We start from the raw sequence: 23,156 nt of genomic DNA on the forward strand, positions 1-23,156 counted from the left end.
TCATCCAGAAACCCAATACTACACACTCACACACAGCAAGCAGTTTATACAGATGGGACACACAGTGAAGACACTGAAATATATTCCTCTCTAATGAGTTTAAACGACATTAATTTGCCACTAAGCTGATCTATGAGATGCAGTAATATACAACAATATCAGTTATCTTTGTATCAGAATTGTTGAAACTATGATGATGAAAGACATTTTCAGTTGATGGGATTTTACATAGAATTTAAGAATAAATAGGAACAGAACAATCTCCCACCCCCCTCAGAGATACTATTTGTACTCTTCACCCAAACCAGTTCCAACCACTAGATTCCATGTTGACCATAACTCTTCCGTTTGGCTCTAGCTACTTCCTCCTTGGTACTTTGCTGGTACTTTCAGGGAGGTTCATATCCTATTCTTATCTTTTCCAAAATACCTGTCACACCCATGACCCAATTGCACACTTTTGGCAACCCACCAATAGCCAAAACCAGACCCCTGGCCACCTCCCATATTCCAGACAAGCTATACAACCAAAGTCAAGATCTTTTTCAGCTCAGCCCAAGTCACTTGCAGGACATTTGATACAGGGGCTGTCACCCTGAACACCGATCCCCACCAATCCCCACTGCCAATCCCCCCTCCCACCCGCCACCCACTTTATGGGAACATTGCTTTATTTACCCAGTTATTTATTTATCAGTATTTCCGTCCATTCTTGGCTACAGCGAAAGTGGGTACATGATATTCCTCTTCTTCAGTCATGCCAAGATCTTACCAGTACACAGTTACATATGTCTTGATCCAAAAGACTAAAATCTATGTTCTTTAAGAAGAAAGAACACAATCCAATTTCTTCACTTTAATTTATAGAGAAATTTTGTTCAGATGGAGCATTTTGGCCGTAGTCCTGAGAGAAATCTCACTGGTGTTGCACAGATGAATGGATTTGAAAATAATATGCAGCAAATCAGTATATTAATATTTCTCAGTGAGACAGGAATGGGATTTCAATTCAAACTTTACAAACTGTCCCAACAATGGAATGGTATCTTCCTGATGTCCTGATGTCCTCCACCCTTATTTGTCTGTAAGAGACCTAGAACAAGCTGAACGGGCCTCCGGTTTCTGATACCTGAGCTTCAGGTAGTAACTAAGAAGTATAATTAAGTTGTATAACCTTAACAATGATGTATAATTAACACAGTGCTCACTCAAGCACTGCACAGCCTATAACGGTTAATCAAGGATTGAAACACCCAGTTACAAACAGCTGTTACACATATGGTTTTAAATGAAAATAATTCTTGTAGATTACAAAATCAGATTGACTAATACATTAGTAAAAGTGAAAAAAAATTCTTGAGCAGAAGAATCAGGGCTAAATTTCTTTGGATCACTGTTTAAAGATAGATTGAGCATGACAGTGAACACTTTCTCTACCACGTAAGATAGTCTTAGCTTGTGATACTTTTGGGAAATTGATTGAAAGACACAGGAAACAGAATAAGTATTCTTCTGCACTTTAGATTGTCATGACTAATCTCTTACCATGGTTATCTGTCGGGGTGGTGAGAGAAGGATGTGCACCACTGTGAGCGTCTTTGACACTTTGGCTCTTCATGCTGGCCTGCCTGTCACAGCTCTATGTGAAGGTGGCAGCCTCAAGAGTCCACTATGTCAAATGGGTGAGAGGAGAACTCTGTCAAGAGAATAAGGGTTTAGTGGACCAAGAAAGGTGTCTTGTCACACATCACATCCCAAAATGTCTGCTGCTTGAGAGGTCAAAATTAGCATCAGAAGGTGTGAGATATGAACTGCATTCTATGTAGTAATGGCTGCTTAGCACTGTTGTTTTAAAAAATTCTACTGTCATTTACTAGTGATTATGCTATGTTTATACCTGCCTATATGTAATATGAGCAGATCAGTTATTGCAAAGTATTAGACAAGGGTCTATATGTAAAGGTTTCTTAGCTCCAAAGGACTCTCCCAAATCTGTCATTCAACTCCCTCACTATAAAAGTGCCACTGTCAAGTGGCCCAGGCTACAAGCACAGCACCAACACACCAACATACACCTCTTTATCAAGTGTGAGCTGAAGAGCTGGCGTCTGTCTCTCATAGAGACATGGCACAATCGTCCATTCTTTCCATACAGGCAGTGTTTCACTGCTCGGTGGCTCATCTGAAGAGACACGGACATTGTCTGCAACATCCGAACGCTCACTGACAAATCTCGTCTCAGACGTCTACTACCTACTCATACGAGTTGTAATTTAGTAAAGTGACGAGAGCAGCTGTGATATAGATAGCGTGGATTTTGTGGGGTGGGCAACGGGGGGATCAGAAGACAGCTGTAGTAACAGGACAGACGGAGGACACTAACTGGCCCCAGCAGACAGCAACCGGCCAGCACCAGGAGCACCGTACATTCTGACAACTGGTACTGCCATGCCACAGCCATGTTGATCTCAAAAGCAATGGGAACAAATCCATTTAGGCTAAAATTTCAAAATGATAGATATTGATTTCTGTACATTGAGGGGGAAGAAGAGGTGTCTTCCCTGTAAGGCAGTATTCATTCATTCATCTTCAGTTACTGCTTTATTCTGGTGGGCCTAGAGACTATCCTGACAACACTGGAACAAGGTAGGAGAATTCACCCCGAAGTGGACACCAGTCCATCACAGGGCATCATGCACACACAGACTCATTTCACATCAAGGGGCAATATAGCATAGCCAACCCGACTACCTGCATTTCCTTGGACAGTGGGAGGAAACCAGAGAACCCAAAGAAAACCCACATGGACACTCTTCACAGACATTAACCCAAGCTTAGGATCAAAGCCCAGACCCTAGAGCTGTGAGGCGCAATGCAACGCCCTGCACCACCATGCCACCTCAGGATATGTGTTTTGGTTTGTAAAGGACACTCCGGTTCTACACTAATACCCTCTGGTTTATACTCTGGGTAACCATTCTAAGGTTCTACTGTATACCCTATGACATAGAGGGTTCTAATAAGTACCCACTTCAGGAAGCTAAGAAATATTAACTATCCAAATAACCCTTGAGGAACCCTTTTCTGTGTATTGCATATAATTCAGAACCACAAAGTTGTAAGCCAAGTAGGGCAAGGTGAAAAGTATCATTAAATGGCACTTCCTCAAGGATCCATTGCATAAATAAAAACAAAAAAGGGGGGTGGGACATGTGGACTTCCCTGACAACCAGCCTAATATCACCTTATCCATGGGGAGATAACCTTTAATGTTCTAATTTCCTGTAATTCATGTCACCCGGAGGGGGAGACCATGCAACCACCTAATCCAGCATCGTCTTTCATGTCTCAGACACCAATTACTAGCACTGATTTGAAGCCACACATGCTTAGAGTCACAGACTGCAATGCTGATGGGTGAGGCTTTGGACAAGCGTGGGAAAGCGGACTTGAAAGGCGATGTTGTGTAGTTCATGATTATGGCCTTGGACACAGCATAAGTGAATCAGGGGTGAGGGGAGAGGGAGAGGGGATGAGAGAAAGAGAAACAGAGACACAGGCTTCTTACAGAGATCGTGTTCACTGCCCAGACAGGTTGTTTCGTGGACTGAGCTGCTGACCATTACTGGCAATTAGCCACTGATAATAGGCCAGGAGGGCCACCAGACTGTGAGGCAGGCCACTAAGATGAGCAGATCATAGTTGATGTGAGAGGATCACACTAAAGGCACACTCCTATTACATTTGGAGAGTATTAGTAAAAAGCAGTAAAAACAAACAAACAAACAAAAAAAAAACGTGGTTTGCATAAATACCTATTTATCTGAAAGGTTTTATGCACTTTGAGAGTTCTGTGCTCTTAGATAGTGAGTGAAGAAGCTGTATTCTTGACTTCAAAAATCCTTATTTAATTGTGTGTTTGGTGCAACACATTATTTGCTTAACTGTATTATTGGGACACACACAGTAATATTTAAGTGCTGAAGCTGGTACACACCCACTGTAATGTTGTGTTACTGTGGGCGATCATTACATCCCCCACCTGTGCCACTACCTCATGCTAATAGCAACCCTCCGTAGGGGCTTGTCAACATTCTACCAAGCTGACAATAACCCAGCCATTGTCAGTGTAGAGCCATAATAGGTGTGGAAAGAATCCAGAATTTTGACTTAATTATCCCATAACCTCTACTGTGGCAATGTGCAGATTATCAACAGTGTGTCAGTTTGCCAGTGAAATCACTAGCAGCATAACAATATCAAATCTATCCAGTCAACAGTGTAGAGACGTTGAACAAGAGCACTCAAGCATTGTGTAGGCTATACACTGAACTCCATATGAGAATCTGAGTGCAAATCTGAGAGAAAATGTTTTGTGAAGTGACTGATTCATGTGTTATTGCATTAGCAGATAACACGTGAGTTTTTGCCCAAGTAAACATTCTAAGTGGATATCTCATTACTAAAATGTTAGTATTAAAGGAAGGTTTGTTTCTCTGCTCTGAAAAGGGAGGTTTAAAGGCAGGTATTGGGGCAGTAAATGTATGTTTAGGGTAAACATGCAAATTTGTGCAAAGCTTTAATGAATTATTTGGCCAAATGTATTATTCAATTAGGCTCTAAAGCTATATATTTCATTCTTTTAAAAAGGAGGAGTTGTTTTCTGGAGGAAAAACCAATTGTGGGTGCTACTTAACCGCAGATAAGCATAACTAGAATTAGTTGTATAGAACTATACAAGATGATACATTCTCTAATGTCTTATCCTAACAACATCCTTGTTAAGATATAACAGTTGTATTTTTGCATTATGTAGTCACATCTTTTAAATGTTATTTACTTAATTTAATAACAGCCCCATAGACATCCATTATAATTTAGTTTCAGGCAAACTGATGTTCTGTTATTTTACCAGGGGAACCTGGGGAAATTATTGTTTGTGGTAAGAACACATAAACAAGATCAACATTAGGTTGAAAGTGCAGCAGTATTCTTTTAAAAGGGTACATCTTGGAAGTTACAGCCATTGAAGTGTGTTTGCTTTGCACAGTGATAATGACAATGAAATCCATACAGTAGGGGAAATAAGCAAACTAAATCACTACATAGAGTCGCAAGAGGCCTTCTCATCGTTTAATCAGTCATAGTGACACATGCAAACCTGTATGCAGTACACACTCATCAAAGAGGATTAATCATGCTTAAGGCTGAGACAGCAGTCATTTATTCTGACTGCTCATACCCTCGTACTACATACACATTTGGCAGTGTGTGTGTGTGTGTGTGTGTGTGTGTGTGTTTGGTGGGTATGGGGTGTGTTTATGTGAGCCAACAGCTAAGTCCCAGAGAGTACTCCTGTTGTCGTGGAAATGATGAGTGACGCTGACGGGCGGTTTCAGCGTTGCGTGAAGGGATCAGACAGCTGCCCTGGGAGCCATTCTCTCACACAGCTACTCTGTCACTGGGGTTTCGCTCCAATCAGCCTCACTAATGCTTGGCTGCTGAATACACCAGGCATACATGTTTTAATATTCTCAATTTTCTGGGTGTGGCATTGATCTAAGTTTAGTGGTTACATTTCAAGACACAGAACTGCCCAATGCAGAAGAAGCATGGAAACTGTGGACAACCTTCTCATCAATACTTAAGCTGAATGAATAGAAAATAATTACATTTCTGAACTTTATCCAATGTTTCGCATTGGTCATAATGTGAGTGTTGTCCAAAGAATGCAGAAATCATGTACACAATTGAGACTGAGTTCAAAATTCAAAAGTCTTAGTTACTCAGTAACTCAAAAGTCTGAGTTATTCAGTTTCCTGGCAATCCAACTAGAGTGGTTCTACAGTCGTCAATCCACCACCCCTCCAGACCCTTCCACGCCCTCCACCCCCACCCCGAACCTCCCTCCCCCTTCGGTCATATGATCAAGTGTTGAGGGGGTGCAGTAAACATCCAGTCGGGAACTGTGGCTATTTTTAGAGTGTCAACATGGAACACATTCAAGAACATACTCCAAAGAGATCACTGGCCTTTATAGTTCCAAAGAAGTCATCCAGTTGCAGATGTGACCTTCAAAGGAAAAAGAGAACAAATAAGGTCCATTAAAATATTCAGGACAGTGCAGTAGCCTAGTATAAGTATCAACATGCCTGATGCATGGTCACCTCAGCAAACACAAAAGAAAACACAATACGGCTATCAAGCTATGTATGTCTGTCAATATTCACAGCAATTATCTATGTGCTAAGCAAAGGAACAAGACTGTAACACAGCCGGAAACTGCAGGCATAGACAAGACCTCCAGAGCGGCTTTCTATGGCACCATTCAGTGGTCCATCACAGCATGAAGCCCATCATGTAGCCTCCAGATACAGACAAACTACTTGGATTCTCCATGATTTGCTGCAACAAGTCTGCTGTGAAATACTACTAGAGAGAGTTAGGGGGTGACCAATCCAGGATCTGGTCCCATTTCTTTTAGCATCACTGGTTTATGATGACTGTTTGGAGAGTAAGTTGAGAAGATTGTGACTTCAGGTCTGTGCTTGTAGTTATACCAATGCCATTGCAAACCATCTTCTGTATTAGTGGGTATTTGTGAGGTACAAATAAAGATAACTAATCATTAATCTACTGACAATTACCCCTGCTTGGAATCAATAAGAGCACAAATCGTTCAAGCTTCATGTAATGAAAATGAATCAACACTTTTTCAAAATTTTCTAAGGTTGAGGCTGGGATTATACGACTTTCTGTTTTACTTCCATCATACTATTGTAATACCACTTTAGAACGCAATTTTACCCTAACTGTCCAAAGAACCCTTTTTTTCCCTCTAGTGTACACATGCACAAAATGCCAGCATGAATGCACAGAATGATGAGTCCATACATCCATCTCAAATCACGTCTTAAGATCCTGTTTGCTGGGAAGAATTTTCAGCCCTTTGAAGCTTATCCATGCTTGGCTATTTATACACCAACGCTGTTGTCCCCTTCGACTGAAAGATTGTTTTCACCCAATGTCCAAACGCACATAAACACCACTTGGCTACGAACAGCCGACAGCTTATCAACAGGAACCCAGAGTTCCTACTATGGAAATGACATTGTTCCCTTGCTACAATACACATTATGGAACTTTCTGTAATCAGTTATGAGAACTTAGAGGCTGGGAGAGAATTTTCTCCATTCAGACATAAGGGTGGTTTACAATCATAAACTTTGAGGGTACTTTAACTAAACCAAACAAAGACAAAATGAACAATGGCTCATATCTGGAAAAGAGTACAGGGGGAAAACCCTACATTATTAAATCCTGAATAAATACTCACACTAAGTTCTTAATTTATCATTTTCGTCTGTATAATGTTGTACAAAGATTATCAATGCATCCTGCTTCTTTCTGCTGCCTGAATTATGTTAAAACACTATGAAGGTAGTAAACAATAACACTTGATAAACTTGATAAAAATATGTTATTATGAAACATTATGAAAAAGAGTACACAATAGTTAGCAGCAGCTTTAAATCACAATTTTATAGATAAGGCAAATTATTGCTGGAAAAATTGCTCCTGGATTACATTTGAACATATTCTATTTAAAAGCAACAATCCTAGAATGGCCTCCGGTACCTTTGAAACGTGAGTTTGGAACATTTTTAGTGGCAGGGTGTGTACAAGACAAGATGAGGCTGCGTGAAGGCTCACAATGTCTTCCCTTTCTAATTATTTACCTCACAGCAACCCTCCAGCAGGTTTATTAGAAATGAATGCTGTTTTGGAGGCCTTTTATTATTAAATCCATTACATCTCAACATACCTATATCACATTTCCAAAATCAGAAAAGACCGCTCACTGTACTAAAGCTTTACATGATCCTCCCCTAATTCTGGGTTCTCTTTATCCTTTGCTTTAGGCTCACCGTATCAAATTATTGGAGTTAGACACAGGCAGGATTTACACACAGGTCAAATGGTTTGATGTAGAACTTGAGAGAAGTGCTGCGGTTTCCCAGACAGACAGAACGGTGTGACTCTAATTCAAAAGATTAGCAGTAAAAACAGGAAATCAGTAGTGGGCTTTTGTGTAGTGAAAAGACACATTGAAGGGTGCATTATGTAAAAAAAAGGAAACATAAAATAGTCTTAAAGATGTCTAGTATTTAGAGTAAGATATCCTTATTTACTTCTATTATATAACAATGTGAATTAGTTTAGGAGCCATGTCCTGATTGACCTGACTACAATCGAGCCATCCATTTTCTGTACCTCTTTTCCTACACAGGAAAAGAGCCTGGAGAGCCTGGAGCCAATCCCATGAGACTCAGGGCACAAGGTGGGGGACACCCTGGACAGGGTGCCAACCCATTGCAGGGCACAATCACACACACACTACGGTCAATTTGCAAATGCCAATAAGCCTACAACACATGTCTTTGGACTGAGGGAGGAAACTGGAGTAACCAGAGGAAACCCCGAAACACAGGGAGAACACGCAAGTTTCACGCACACATGTTGGAGGTAGGAATCAATCCCCTAACCATGGAGATATGAGGCAAATGTGCTAACCACTAAGCCACCATACCCCCCACAGCACTCACATTGTATTCTCTGTTTTGTAGTTTGTGAATTGTGTCATTTAAACAAATGAACTCTAATGGATGTGAATCCATGTTAGTAGCTTACATCACATAAAACTGAGGCATTTACACAGTTCCAGTTTAGAGCTCCCTTCATTCCTTCATGTGTTATTCACATAACAGCTCACCCTGCAGAGGGGTTGCAGACTGGCCATGCCCATATTCTGCTAAGCTCCTCCTTCAACTCTGCAGGCAAGCTGAAGATCCAGAAAAGCTTGACACACATCTCTGTCCTCGTTACTTGACACTGAAACTCTGGGCATCAGTGTGGAGACATTTTAGTGGTTTGAAAACCCATTAAATAATTGCATTAATGCTGCAGTTTGTGATGGCATATCAGAGACCAATGAACACAGTGTGATCATACTACTGGGTGTAGAAGGCAAGGCAGCAATGCAGCTGGAGAAACAGAGAGAGAAGGTGAAAGAGATACTGTACTGGAGATTCTGTAAAATAAGGAGAGAGAGAGAGAGAGAGACCAAGTTGGAGAGGACAGCCAGGCCATTGCCCCTGCAGGAAGTTTATCTTTAGCACTAATCAATGACACAGGCCTCCTGATGTGCTATGAAGCTATTACAATTTGTCCACCCGATGCATGCAGTGTGACATGATAACAAATCTGTGCTCCAAAATTTTGTTCTAATTTCAAGGGTTCCATTTAGAGGTAGTAGCAATTTTAAGACAAAGTTGATAAATTAGTTAACCATGTTTAGATTGCATCTATTTATTTTAATGACATTACAGCCATGGGAAATGTTATACATTAGAGGGCAGGACCATTAGTCCATTGGCTAAATGTGGGCCTATTTATGTCTACTGCCAAGTTACTTGTACAGTAACTAAGGGCGTTTTCACACTTGAATACTTGTATCTGTTCCGGAGCAATTTTGGGCTTGTTTTGGGGAAGGGCTCGTAATCATAAGTTTGCTTTTACATCTAATAAGTTCCTAGTGCCATCATTAGGCTGTCTAAGTGAGACCATCCACAGTCTATTTTAGGGTATTCATTTACCATCCACAACAAATTCACAGCAAACTTGAGGCTAGAGAAAGACTGCAGAGAGAGAGAGATAGGGAAAGAACACAGAGTATTGGGTATGCTCTTATCCTGTACTGATATGAGTATATGTACATTGTGCTTAGAGTGCAAGCACGGACTTCGAGAGGACTAGCTATGCCAGCATGATTAAAAGGTTGAGTCAAAAGTAACATAGGCATGAAGGAACCATGGGACATAAAGCGACCAGACACTCCACTGACAAAAAACCTGCATCCAAATATCCCAATTTACCAAAACACTGTATGCCCATAAAACCCTCAAAATCTGTGCCTTTACCCAAGAGAAAACCTATTAACAAAAGACGGCACTAAAAAAATAGGTATTCAGGACAGCCTTAAAGATTGAGACTGCGTCTGAATCCCAAACACTAATTGGAAGGAGGCTCCATAGCTGTGGGGCCTGATAAGAAAAAAAACCTTATGCCCCCTGCTTAAGGTGGTTCAAGCAACCTTATGCCCCCTGCTTAAGGTGGTTCACACCGGGAAGTTTTTCGCATAGTTTTTTTGTGTTCACACCCAGGTGTTAAATACGGGCGATGAGTTGAATGAAAGTGCAGATTCACTCCCTGACAGTAGAGAGCGCTTATTGCAAAGCAGAAATATCCCAGTACACAAGGTGGCGCTTTCTGTTTTTGACCCCTGTTTATCACACAAGACAGACAGTATTTATGTCTTTAAGACATTCACATACTTTTTGCAAGCTTGCTAAAACACGTATGGACTTTTGAAATGTAAGGTATTTGGGGATTTGGCCACTGCAACAAATACTTCTTTAAAGCTAAATCCTTAAAGTTCTCATTTTAAACAATATAAAATTAGACATATTATATATAAAATTAGGTGGGTATAAGGAAACTATTGTTGTGCCCAAAAAAGTTAATGTTCCTGCAAATTGTTGACTATGAATAGTCTTTTTTGTGGTCAATATGATAATATAACGATGCAATAATGGGACATTTAGTTATTTGAATAAGAGGTCGAGAATACTTAAATATGGCAGGTGCAAATTAAATACAATGGACTATCAATCAGCGGATTATCATTTGCAGGGAAGAGACAAAGAAAAAACATTGCTATTTAGTGTAGAAAGCAACACTGAAAGAATTAAATGGATCACTTAGAATATATACCACAACATAATAAATGAGTCATGAAGTTCTCATCAGTTTTGAACTAGAATATGGCCCGACTTGAGGCTTTAGCTCCTTTAACTCCATTGTGTTGCTACTCATTCATTCAAGTTATCTATCTATCTATCTATCTATCTATCTATCTATCTATCTATCTAACTATCTATCTATCTATCTATCTATCTAACTATCTATCTATCTATCTATCTAACTATCTATCTTTCTATCTATCTATCTATCTATCTATCTATCTATCTATCTATCTATCTATCTAAAGTGCAAATCTCATTGGTTGGCCAGTTTTTAAAGTGAATCTAGGCTCTAGGATTTTTGTTAAATAGATTTTTGTTATCTAGCTCTGCTCTATCTCTTGCTCTTTCCTCTGGACCTGACTCTCTGGTAAAAAAAAACAAACAAACAAAAAAAAAACGGATTTTGTAGCTTGCGAAGCGACTTCTCCCTCTGTTATGGAGAGTCAACCCACCCTCTCTGATTCCAAGGAGTCAGAGGGGGGAGTCATGATTTATTTTGCAGCGGAGAGGCACCTATGGCTCAACCTCTTGGGCATGGGGATAAAGATAGATAAAGAAAGTCTTCCTTCTGGACACCTTTGTTACACTTTCTGGCCTGTTCTGTGGCCCAGTTATACCATCGTTAGCAGGTTTCCGGAGTTTGAGTTTATCAGGGAAAGGAATAATGAAACTTAATTAAAACAAAATCAAAATCTCTTTCTCTAACATGCGTTAATACATCTCTCACACACATGCACACATCTCTTTGACACTGGCCAAGTCTAAGCCTGCTCCTCACATCCCTGATCAATGTGGTCCTGCATTACCACATAATAAGTAATGCACTGTAATGTACCATGGCAGTCTGCCATCTCACTTCCTTATGTCTTCCTCCCCTTTCTCATTATCACCTTATATCTATTTAACTCCAAGGCTTTTTTCTAATGTTCTTTCTATGATGTATGATGTGCCTGAAACATAAATAAGTCTGGCGAGACATGATTAAGAGGCAGAGGTACTAAGACTGTCAAATTGTCTGAGAGAATAAATGTAGACCCACTTTACATGGACAGGAACAGGAATGAAACAGGTGTCATCTGTAGTCAATGCATCCTGCAGCAGCTCTAGTGAAATGTCTGTAAGATGACAGCGACATTTCTTATAACATGATATGTGGCCAGCCCAAAACTGGTAGGATTTGGCATTACAAAGAGATGAACTGAAAGGTAATGCTCACCCCTTGCCTCTATACCCATGCATGGTTCACTGGCACCTGCTGGACAGTGTTTCAGAGAGTAAGATGACGGCACTTCCTCAGTTAGAATCAATAACTGGAAAGCATACCACTTTTCAAATGGGATAAAGAACTGAAAGACAGATCAGATGTGAGAGAAATCTAAAGCATATGAGAGGCAAATTGAAATGCAAGCAGACAGCTGATGAGATGGGGAGTCAGGGACCTGATCTTGTGCCAGGAGGGGAAGAACACCTTCCACTCAGCTCACCGAAGATAGCATTTAGACAGCAGCAAGGGCCACATTTGGAGGCAAAGTTCAAAGGGCTGCACGTCTGGAAGCTGGACAGGGGACCAGCCTACATGTACATGAGGACCTGCCAACCCCAGCTGTTTGTGCCACTGTGATTTCTTTTGAGAGCAAGACTAACCTTTCACATCACAACCAGTAGCCCAGTGTGGAAGGTTTTTGTTGAACATGCTGCCAAAAAACTCTATTACATTATAACGTCCTCAAGTCCCATCTGGCCATCCATATGAAAAGCCATTAGCTCATCACAGTCAGGACTAGAGTAGCGTGTAACCTTTGGTGGATTTAGATTACTTCGACAGAAAGATCTCCTTCCCTCAGAGAGATACCACTCCTCAACCTTTTGTAGAAATAGGTCTGAGAAAAAGAAACATCTGTTGGAGTCTCAGGAGTCCAGAGTTAGTGAAGCCCAACCCTGCTTTGGCATGCAAAAAACTCCTTCATCTTAATACATCTCACACTGATAAAGTTCCCTCTGAAGACTTTTCACTCTCTCAACAGAGAAGAGGGTGTAAGAGGACAGAAAAATAGCCTTATGACCAGAATTGCAAACTGATACTTTACATTCTTAGAAAAATTGATTCTGTAAGGGTTCTTTGGATAGTTGAGGGGTATTTCATTTTTTTTTTTTTTTTTAACAATTATACATGGATCTGTATGTGATAGAGAATATTCTGTTGTAGAGCTCTACTCAGAGTGTACCATTCTGTGTACTATTATCAAATAAATTCCTTGCATTTTGAACTGCTTTCTGGGATGCATCATGGCTCACAGTTAACTAGAAAATTAAGCTAAAAAACAGTAATATAGTAGATCACATGACCACAACAAGCCCATATTATCTAAGAATGCCATTTATCACTCAAATTTTTGTTTTTATTCTCTGCTTTTTGGAAGACTTAGTTTACTGGAGCACGGGATGACAGAAAGACGTGTCTAAACTGATACAGGAATGTGTTATTACAAAGTTATTTGTTTAAAGCCTCATTTAGATTCCTGAATACTGCAGGAAAAAAAAAAACAAAGAGGGAAAGAGCGATGTCAAGCATAAATTGTAGGATTTTCTTAGCTAATTTCATTTGTAGCTTTATGTGTTTGCTAGAAAATGAGTTCTGTACTTGAAATATATTTTCCTGTTATCACACTATTCCACTGAATTCACTTTCAAAACAAAATATACATGACTCAGTCCACATTATGCAATAGCTCTATGAATATTGCATTTGTGCTTGAGATGTATTTGCTATCTGATATTTCCAGCACATTTCCCCATACCTCACAAGCAGGTATGGACATTGCTGTACTGGCTGACTAAACTATAAGATCTATTCAAAGCAAACATGTTGTGACCACAGAGAGAGATTAGATTACCATTAGCTCATCACAGCCAAGTTAATTGTGGACTCTCACAGACATATAACAGAAACAGGGAACATGAATTCCTATTTTTAGGCCCAGTGTGTGGTGTGCAGTTGTACATGCTTGAAAATGTCAAAGGGTCTTTAGTGTGTGCTGAGAATCGTGTAGGCCAGTGTATCTATTGCTAAATAAATTTCACTCAAGTGCAAATTTGAAAGAATATATTCTTTCCAAAAATGTCTTGTACAACAAATCATGTACAAAGTATACTGATGTAGAATGACACTCTCATTTGTCAGTGTCTAAACTGTCTCTGTGACCTTGTTCAAGCTAAAAAAAAAAAAAGTCTAATCAGACAAGAGAAACAGAACTAGGCTCACATATGGTTGTTAAGATGCACTGAATCCTAAAAAGAAACTGGAACAGTTACTGAATAAGTTACATCAGGATCGCCAAATCTCTTTCAAGTTCTTTTTGATGTCCAGGGGAAGAGAAAACCTGTGGATATTTGAGAGCTGAATCTGACACAGAGTGTATATTTTGGAAACTCCTCTCTTTGATGTCCGTTGGACTATTTCCATATTCTAAGACAGTGGTCCCCAATTGTTCCATTTGGATTTTGAGAAAAGCATGAGATCTGAATGTTAGTTGGTCATAAAATGGATAGATATGGCCTGATGAGGAGGAAGCAAAGCAGACCAAAGTCAACAGCTCAGTATGGTGGGCGAGTGGACAAGGGCTTTAACACTGGCCTTTCTGTTCTTCTTTCTTTTTTCTTATTTATCTCTTCAGCTGGAACAATAACATCTCTGCAGGTTCTTGGGACTGTAGTTCCCACTAGCTGTTAGTCGTTTGGCTTGAAATCATATTCAAACCAATATTCTGCTTTTAATGAAACTGAATGCACAATTGGCCTTTTCCCTTTGGGAGTTGCAAAAAAAGATATATAATCTATGGTTGTTGTTGTTGTTTTTTTAATGAGGAAAAAAATTGAATGAGATTACATACAGTGTGAAGACATCATTGAACTTTTATTTTGGAGGTGACAATCATATGACCTTTATCATGCTGCCAAAACCTGAACCCATGAGGCTGAGCTGCATAATCCATGCCTAATCTCTGGAGCAGAGGCCCCTAGGTGGGGTTCATCTGCTCGGCCCTTATTATAGTGGAGATAATAGGTAATAAGCATAACACCACATCTGTTTGTTTATTTATTTATTTTAATGGCCTACAGATGAGGAAATCAATCTTTCCAATCAATCTCAAACCAGCATTTATTTCATTTTTGGTATCATTAAAATATGTATTTATATTAATTATATTATATTACTAAAACATATACACATCAAGACACAATGACACAAAAGTAAATAGTAAATAAAGTAAATAAAGCTGTGTGCAAGATCTTTCAAGCACTTTCTCTGCTACACTACATCAAGCTTGATCTCACTGCAGCAGGCACAGCAGTTGGTTTACGTAGACAAACATCCAATACTATGACGAATTGTAGGACATGGGGAGAGGTTAAAAGCCAAAAGGGGCACCTAAACACGTTGTCAGTGACCACCACTGTGGGCAAACTCCTCCCTACTGGCTGTGGGCCAGCACATGTTTGCTAAGCCCTGACAGGCCCAGCTCAGAGCAGATTTTGTCAGTGCATCTTAAAGGTGAAGTAAATTCATATACAAAGAATGTTTCAGCAATTTATACCAAAAATGTATGCTGTCTGTGTTTGGCTTAGTAGGTCAAGTGAATAATTTATTAATACAGCTGGACAGTCTGTAGGATTGTATATAGATAGTATTGCCTTTCAGTATCTAATAAATATTATACGTGTGTGGTTTACAATGTTATAAATCACAAAAAAATTATGCAGCTTCTGTTAGTGTATACATCTTCAGCATAAATGTTGGACACATGAGTAACTGGGTCATCAGTGTAACATACTGTACTAGTGTAATATGAAGCCTGGCAGCCAAGTGATCAGCAGTGTCATTTTCCACTCTTTTGGTTGGTTATAGGCAAGAACTTTGTACAAAAGTAGAATGATCCAGAGACAACCCAAAAACATTTCCTAAATAAAATAATTTCATGGAAATCATTACAGAGTTCTTTAGTCCCTAGTGGTTTTATAATAGTTTTATTTAAAAACCAACAGCATTTTTAAATAAACATGAACAGCAAATCAAACTCTAATGGTGGATTGTGATTGATTCTGGATGTGCTTGATGAGTTTCTAATAGGATTCAAAGCATTCGCATCTTTAATGATCCTCCATTTTAAGCTACCCAGTAAAGAAGAAAATGAGCTATTTATATCAATCTAATTCAGATTAAAACTCAATAGGAACTGTGATGTGATATCATGAAAACTATGCTTCTGCTTCCACTAGATTATCAAGAAAAAACATGGAAACGCTTACTTAACAACATAAATTGTCTTTTTAAGTTGATGCCAGCAAACCAGATTCACTACATCTTGGCATAGATCTGTAATGTACTAGAGATTCTGTAGTGTACTGGAGTAATAAACACCATTCTTCCAAAAGATATTCCTTTTGTTGGTGATTTGATGAAGGTTGGTCCTAAGTGCTATCTAACACGGTCCAAAATTCCCCATAGGTGTTTTGTTGGTTTAAGATCTGGTAATTGAGAAGGCCATTGCATATGATATACATCATTTCTATATTCATCAAATCATCAAATTCAATGAGCCCCCGTGCCCGGTGAAGTCCTTTGGGAGTATTGTCATCCTGGAAAAGACTGTTTACATCAGGATAAAAATGTTTCATGCAATCATAAAAGTGATACATTTATCACACCCTTAAATCCATAAAATTAGAATCCGGTGTTCAAGATTGGTAGCCAGTGATTAGAACTTGCTTAGGGAGTGCAGGTGGAACCGGTCTTATTTATACCCCTCTCATATCTAGTGTCTGGTGGTGTTCCCTTTGCTATTGAGGTGTGTGGTGTCATCATGCCAAGATCTAAACAGTTCTGTAAGGCCTTCAGAAAAAAGGTTGTCGATGCCTTTAAGTCTGGCATGGGATTAAAAAAGATCTCCAAATTATTTGAAATACATCATTCCACTATAAGGGAAAGTATCTACAAGTGGTGCAGATTTCAAACGACTGCCAATTTGTCCAGGACTGGCCGTCCCAGCAAATTCAACCCAAGAGCAGACGGTCAGATGCAAAAAGAAGTCTCCAAGAACCCCAAAATTACACCATAACATCTGCTAGTTAATCTTGCAACTGTTGGTGCATGTTTCTGCAATCTGAAAGAGATTGTACAAATTTGACCTGCATGGGAGCCATGCCAGGAAAAAAAAAAGGACTTTAGAGAAAGACTACAGTTTGCCATTGAGCATATAGGCAAAGACAAGGCCTTTTGGAATAATGTGCTCTGGACAGACAAATCAAAGACAGAGGTGTTTGACCACAGTAACAGCAGACATGTTTTGCAAAAGACAGCTTTTGAGGAGAAGCACCTCATACCAACTGTGAAGCACGGTGGTGGAAATGTTATGGTTTGGGTTGCTTCACTGCATCAGGGACTGGACAGCTTGCATTCATTGATTCAACCATAAATTCTGCATCATATCAAAGAGTGCTTGAAGATAATGAGGCCATCTGTCCAAAAGTTGAAGTTCAACTTAAAGTGGACCTTTCAACAGGATGATGATCCTAAGCACACTAGCAAATACACCAAGGAATGGCTCAAAAAGAAGAAATGGAGGGTTATGGAATGGCCTAGTCAAAGCCCAGATTTGAATCCCATTGAAATGCTGTGGGGGGATTTGAAACTGGCAGTACATGCAACAAAACCCTCAAACATCTTGCAACTGAAAGGATATTGCATGGAAGAGTGGTCAGAAATTATAGCAAGCTGATGTCAGAGACTGATGGACAATTGTGCAAAACACCTACAAGAAGTTATTTCTGCTAAACTAGCTTCTGAGGCCGAGGGTGTACTTACTTCTTCCACAGAAGAATATCACACCTATTGATATTTATGTTGAGTAAATGACTGAAAAAGCTAATTTTCCTTGTGGATTTGTTCAAGTATATCAACTTTATTAATAGGCACTGTTTCAAAGATGATCAAATATTTGCTTGTCCAAATATGTTTAAAAAAACAAACAAAAAAAAAACAAAGTCAACAATTTCCATGGGGTGTACTTATTTTTTCACATGACTGTATTGGTCAGAAACAAAAATACATTCCCTAATTCTAATTCCCAATGAAAAAAAAACCTTTTTTTCAGTAAAGTCTGTAAATTAAGTGATTTGGGTAGAATTAATTCTCAAAAAACATCAAAAAATACAACAACAATAATAATAATAAACACAACAATAATAATAAGAGTAAAAAGAAGTTACTCTTATGAAGAAGAAAAGTATGAGTATGAGGAACAACTGAATAGTGCTCGCCAAAGAACATCATAACCAGACTGCAGATGCTAATGGGATAAAACCGTTAGCAACAACCTGAACGTAATGGAAGAACGTTTAATAAAACCCCTTAAAACCATTAAATATTGATTGAATATAGTGAATGGACACAATTAGCCTAGTCCCTATTAATGAATAAAAACCCAAACATTGTACTGTAATATTTCATTCATTCATTTCAAGAAATCTCTTTATCCTGGTCAGGGATTGGAGGCTATAAGCCCTGGATGGGATGCCACAGATAGCATAGCCAGCACAACTACAGGCATGTTTTTGAAATGGGAGGAATCTGGGGAACTTGGAGAAAAACCACAATGACAGAGGGAGAACATGACAACTCCGTACTGACCGTAGCCTGATCACAGCATCAAACCAGTGACCCTGGAGCTGTGAGGCAGCAATACTACCCACTGCATCTCCATTCGGCCGCCTTAATATCTTTAATGTCTATTTTAGCAGAGTAATCTAATACATTCACCTCTGTTGTACTCCATAAGGTAATTGATCTTTATCTCAAGTTAATCTTTTCTCTTCGAACACTTGAACTCATAGCCTATATGGGTTTGGAAAACCCATATATCTGTCAGTTTGAACATTCTGCTCTCTAACCCCTTGGGCTATCTATTCTCCATTGCTACCCTTGTTCATTCCACAGGCCACACACATTTCTAACTCAGGAAGCTCCTATACTAACTGGTCTAACAGTTCATTTACTCATCAGATCACACCACAACCAGTTATGTAATCATTGTAGTGTTAATGTGGATGTAACATGAGTCAAAAGAGCCTGGTTCAAATATCTCTGCATGGAACTGCAACTCATTGAGAAAGCAATCTAGTGTAGTATTTGCTGTTAGCAAGCATGCAGACAGCAGGAGTGTGATACACAGTATTTTACAAATCCACGATAAACCTCGGAGTCAGGAATGGGGGGGGGGGGGGGGGGGGGGGGTATGGTTGTTTACCAGATCCTAGAGTTTTAAGCAGATGCATCCATAAAAGTCTGTCATAATGTATATTTATATACTGAAAAATATCTAGCAATATGACGGAGTCATGCCAAGGGTAAGGTGAGCTATGAGCTATACAAACACTACTGTGCAAAAGATAATTTACATGTTTTAAAATTGATCTTAACAAACATTTGATCACTTTTGCATTAGCATTTCTCTAGAAAAACATTTTCATTTCCAAACATTTATTTTCCAAAAAAGAAAGTTTGCATACTAATTTTTAGACACAACAAACATTATATATATATATATATATATATATATATATCATATAGGTGTTTTTTTTCCTGTTAAATTTGTAATGCTTAATCAGCTTTTCCTACATTGCATTTTGCGTAGTACATTATTAAATCATTTATTGACTATTTTTCTTGAAAGTTGTGTGAAAATCCTATTCAATTAAAAGAAAATAACTAGTCAAAAATTGAAGGTCAAAAAGGTGCTATTCTTAAACATACACAAAGTAACTGTTTTAACTGGTGAAATTAAGTAATGTCATGCTTTTATGCGAACAAGTACCTTATATTACTTTTCTAAAACTGTCACTTTAAAGCAACAATGTTTTCCCTCTCAATCTATACATTTGCAGGTAACCATTGATATCAAGTTTGCTTTCCTGATCATGTTTACTACATGACTAATGTTATATAGTTTGCTAATGAATGACTCTGAAGTAAAATATCCTGTGAATAGATATTTACCATTAACTTGACTTTACCATTATTTGAATTGTTGTCTAGCAAAGTATGTTAGCTAAAGGAACAGATGCTAGTCTAACCTGGCATTAGACCAAAAATAAATAAGTAATAAAAAAGAAAAACTCTCCTAGGTAAATATAGCAAGTTAATTAGCAAAGTGTACCTCAACATGCTTTTTCAAATTAAATGGAGATGCCTCTTTTTATACAAGTCTCCGTTTACTCCAGCATATAGAAATATTTTACTGAGGAAGGACCAGGGGCGTTAATCCTCAAGGTCAACACTGCAGTCTTGTGGCTTTTACACACACACACACACACACACAGATAGCTGTTACTCCATTTTGTAGCATGAGAAGGTCACAGCATGCGAATTGACACGATTGTTGATTTTAAAAAACAAAAAAACTCCACACTGATGAATGTTAGATGCTATATATATATATATATATATATATATATATATATATATATATATATATATATATATATATATATATATATATATATACATACATACACACACACACACACACACACACACACACACACACACACACACACACACACACCCCAGTAAAGGTACCCCTTCTTCCTCCCTTTGACTAGCGACACTAAACTAGCCTAGTCTCCTCTTAGGTAGCCAAAAAGTTTTATATTTTAGCAGTCTGTTAATCCTATAAACAATAACACTTGAGGCAAGTTTTTAGATTTATGAAATTGATTTGAAATGAGATTATGAAAGTTTACTCAGTCACTTTGAGTACTTAGCCATTTTCAACTCTCATTCAAGAAATTGCCATTATGTAGTGGGATTATTCGAGTAGATTACATGGTAAATCAAATCTAAACCCTTCCTTCCTTCTTCAATTTTCAGATTTTTTAAGCAATTAGCTCTCACATGCAAGACAAAAAACATGCATAGACAGTCTACTTAGAAGTACATTTTAAAAGTTTTTTTGATGGAGAAGAATCTGGGCTCAGCTCCGGATGATTAACAGTCCAGCTAACACCCCTGACCAATATTTGTAACACGTACTTCCATCCATCCATTTTCTATACCGCTTATCCCACTGGGTCACCGAGAAACTGGAGCCTATCCCAGGGAGCATTGAGGACAAGGACGAAGGCAAAAACAACAATTGTAATTTACACTTAAAACACTTGCAACCCAAAATTTACTAGGGCACACTGTCTAAACCTGTGTACCAACACTAAAGTTTCAATACAGAAGATTTATATTTGTATCACATAAAAGGTTATTAATCCTTACTAGGACTTGCCGATGTTCATGTTATGTTCTAGCTGTTATAGAAGCAGAAATATGGCGTAGTGAAAACTAGTCTAGTTAGTCTAGGCAGATGATGAATGGGAGAAGTGTGGCTGTTTGATCGGCCCTCAAGTTTAGTGTCTGTGTTGCATCAAAGCTTCGCTAAAGCCTGAGTCAACCTAAATGGATTTGACTCTCCAACAAACTCTCATTCCTGCACTTCTGACAACCTTTTTCTTGCACCAACCTGCCAGTGTGCCTGGGCAGACTTTGAAAAGCATAACAGACTGTAATCAGTCAAATAGCCAATTTTGGTGCTGCTTTGAAATGGAAAATAGGGAAAGGAGGGAGCTTGTGATGGAGGAGTGGCCATAGCAACCGAAGGTTCTGATAGCAGACATGTGGCTGTTTGAGATGGGTGTACCTGGCATTTCAGGTCATCATAGACACACAGTGTTTATAAATGTGTGAGGGTCAGACGTCCTTGACTGCTGGGAGACGCTCCAGGAATCCGGTGTCAGCTTTCAGCCACATGCTGCAGTCTCACACAGCGAGACATGGAGCAGCTTTATGGCTCTCATCTCATGTGGGACAGTGATAGTAGACAAAATTCTGAATCGAGTAAATGACTCGATTTGATTGGAAGCAGAGCAGGAAACGTTCACGTAAATGCAGCATCTCCCAGAACATGTGTCTTGTCTGTGATAAGCAGTGCTGACGGTGAATGATGATGATGATGTCGGTTTTAACCAAGCACTCCAGAATTATTGGCACCATTCTTGACAACCAGCAGAAATGAATATGTTGAAAGAATACCACATGCATTAAGTGATATTTTGAGCTCAAACATAGAGGTGCATTGTATAGTTTTATTTAAACATGTTTTCCTTTTTCCAAACACACACAAAAAATGATTTGTTTAAGTGGTCCAGTTTTACCCTGGAGAGAATAACAGCACTGAATCCTCTTCCTGTAATGTCTAACATGGCTGAAAATACTTGTACAGGGATCTTGGTGCACTCCTCATGCAGAACATTTTCTTCTTCATACTACACTTGTGAATGGAGTCTTCCCTCTTTAATTCAGACCACAGGTTTTCTATAGGTTTCAAATCCAGAGAGAACTGCAAACCGCTGTTTTTGTGCTATGTAAGGCCAAGTCTGGAAGGGGGAAGCATGCAGGTTCTGGACTTCAGTCTAGAGCCCCTGAACCACCTTAGTGGTTAGCGATTCCCACCGTGGCCCTGTGTGTGCGGAGTTTGCATGTTCTCCCCGTGCTGCGGGGGTTTCCTCCGGGCACTCCGGTTTCCTCCCCCAGTCCAAAGACATGCATGGTAGGCTGATTGGCGTGTCCAAAGTGTCCGTAGTGTATGAATGGGTGTGTGAGTGTGTATGTGATTGTGCCCTGCGGTGGATGGCACCCTGTCCAGGGTGTACCCCGCCTCGTGCCCGATGCTCCCCGAGAGCTCCAGGTTTCCCCGTGACCCTGAAAAGGATAAAGCGGTATAAAAGATGGATGAATGGTATAGATAAACCACCAGCCCTTGATGTGAATGACCAAAAGGTTTGATTTTGGCCTTATCTGCCTACAAGACACTAGGTCAATTGTAGTTGTATAAACGCTTGGTGAATTTTAGATGTTGCATTTTGAATCAAGTATTCAGAAAAGGCTCCTTTCTCATTCTTATAAAAGTAGCACCTTACACTTGGTGTTGAAACAACCACAGGAATCAATTCGCTTTTAATTTCTAAGTGACAAACTTTCACCTAGTTTAAAACATGTTTATTTAATTCCCATAATTGTGCATAAAGGTATTTTTAACTTCTTATGCATAAAATAAAAAAAATTACCTGACTTGTGCACGTCAACAACCATCAGTCACTTTCGTGTTAAAAGGTCTTTGGTTTTTCCCCCACAGTAAAGGATGACAAAGGGATTTTATAATGAGTGTGTGTGCAACCCCATATTTTTAC

The sequence above is a fragment of the Ictalurus punctatus genome, chromosome 25, assembly GCF_001660625.3.
Source record: "Ictalurus punctatus breed USDA103 chromosome 25, Coco_2.0, whole genome shotgun sequence".
Taxonomy (NCBI): domain Eukaryota; kingdom Metazoa; phylum Chordata; class Actinopteri; order Siluriformes; family Ictaluridae; genus Ictalurus; species Ictalurus punctatus.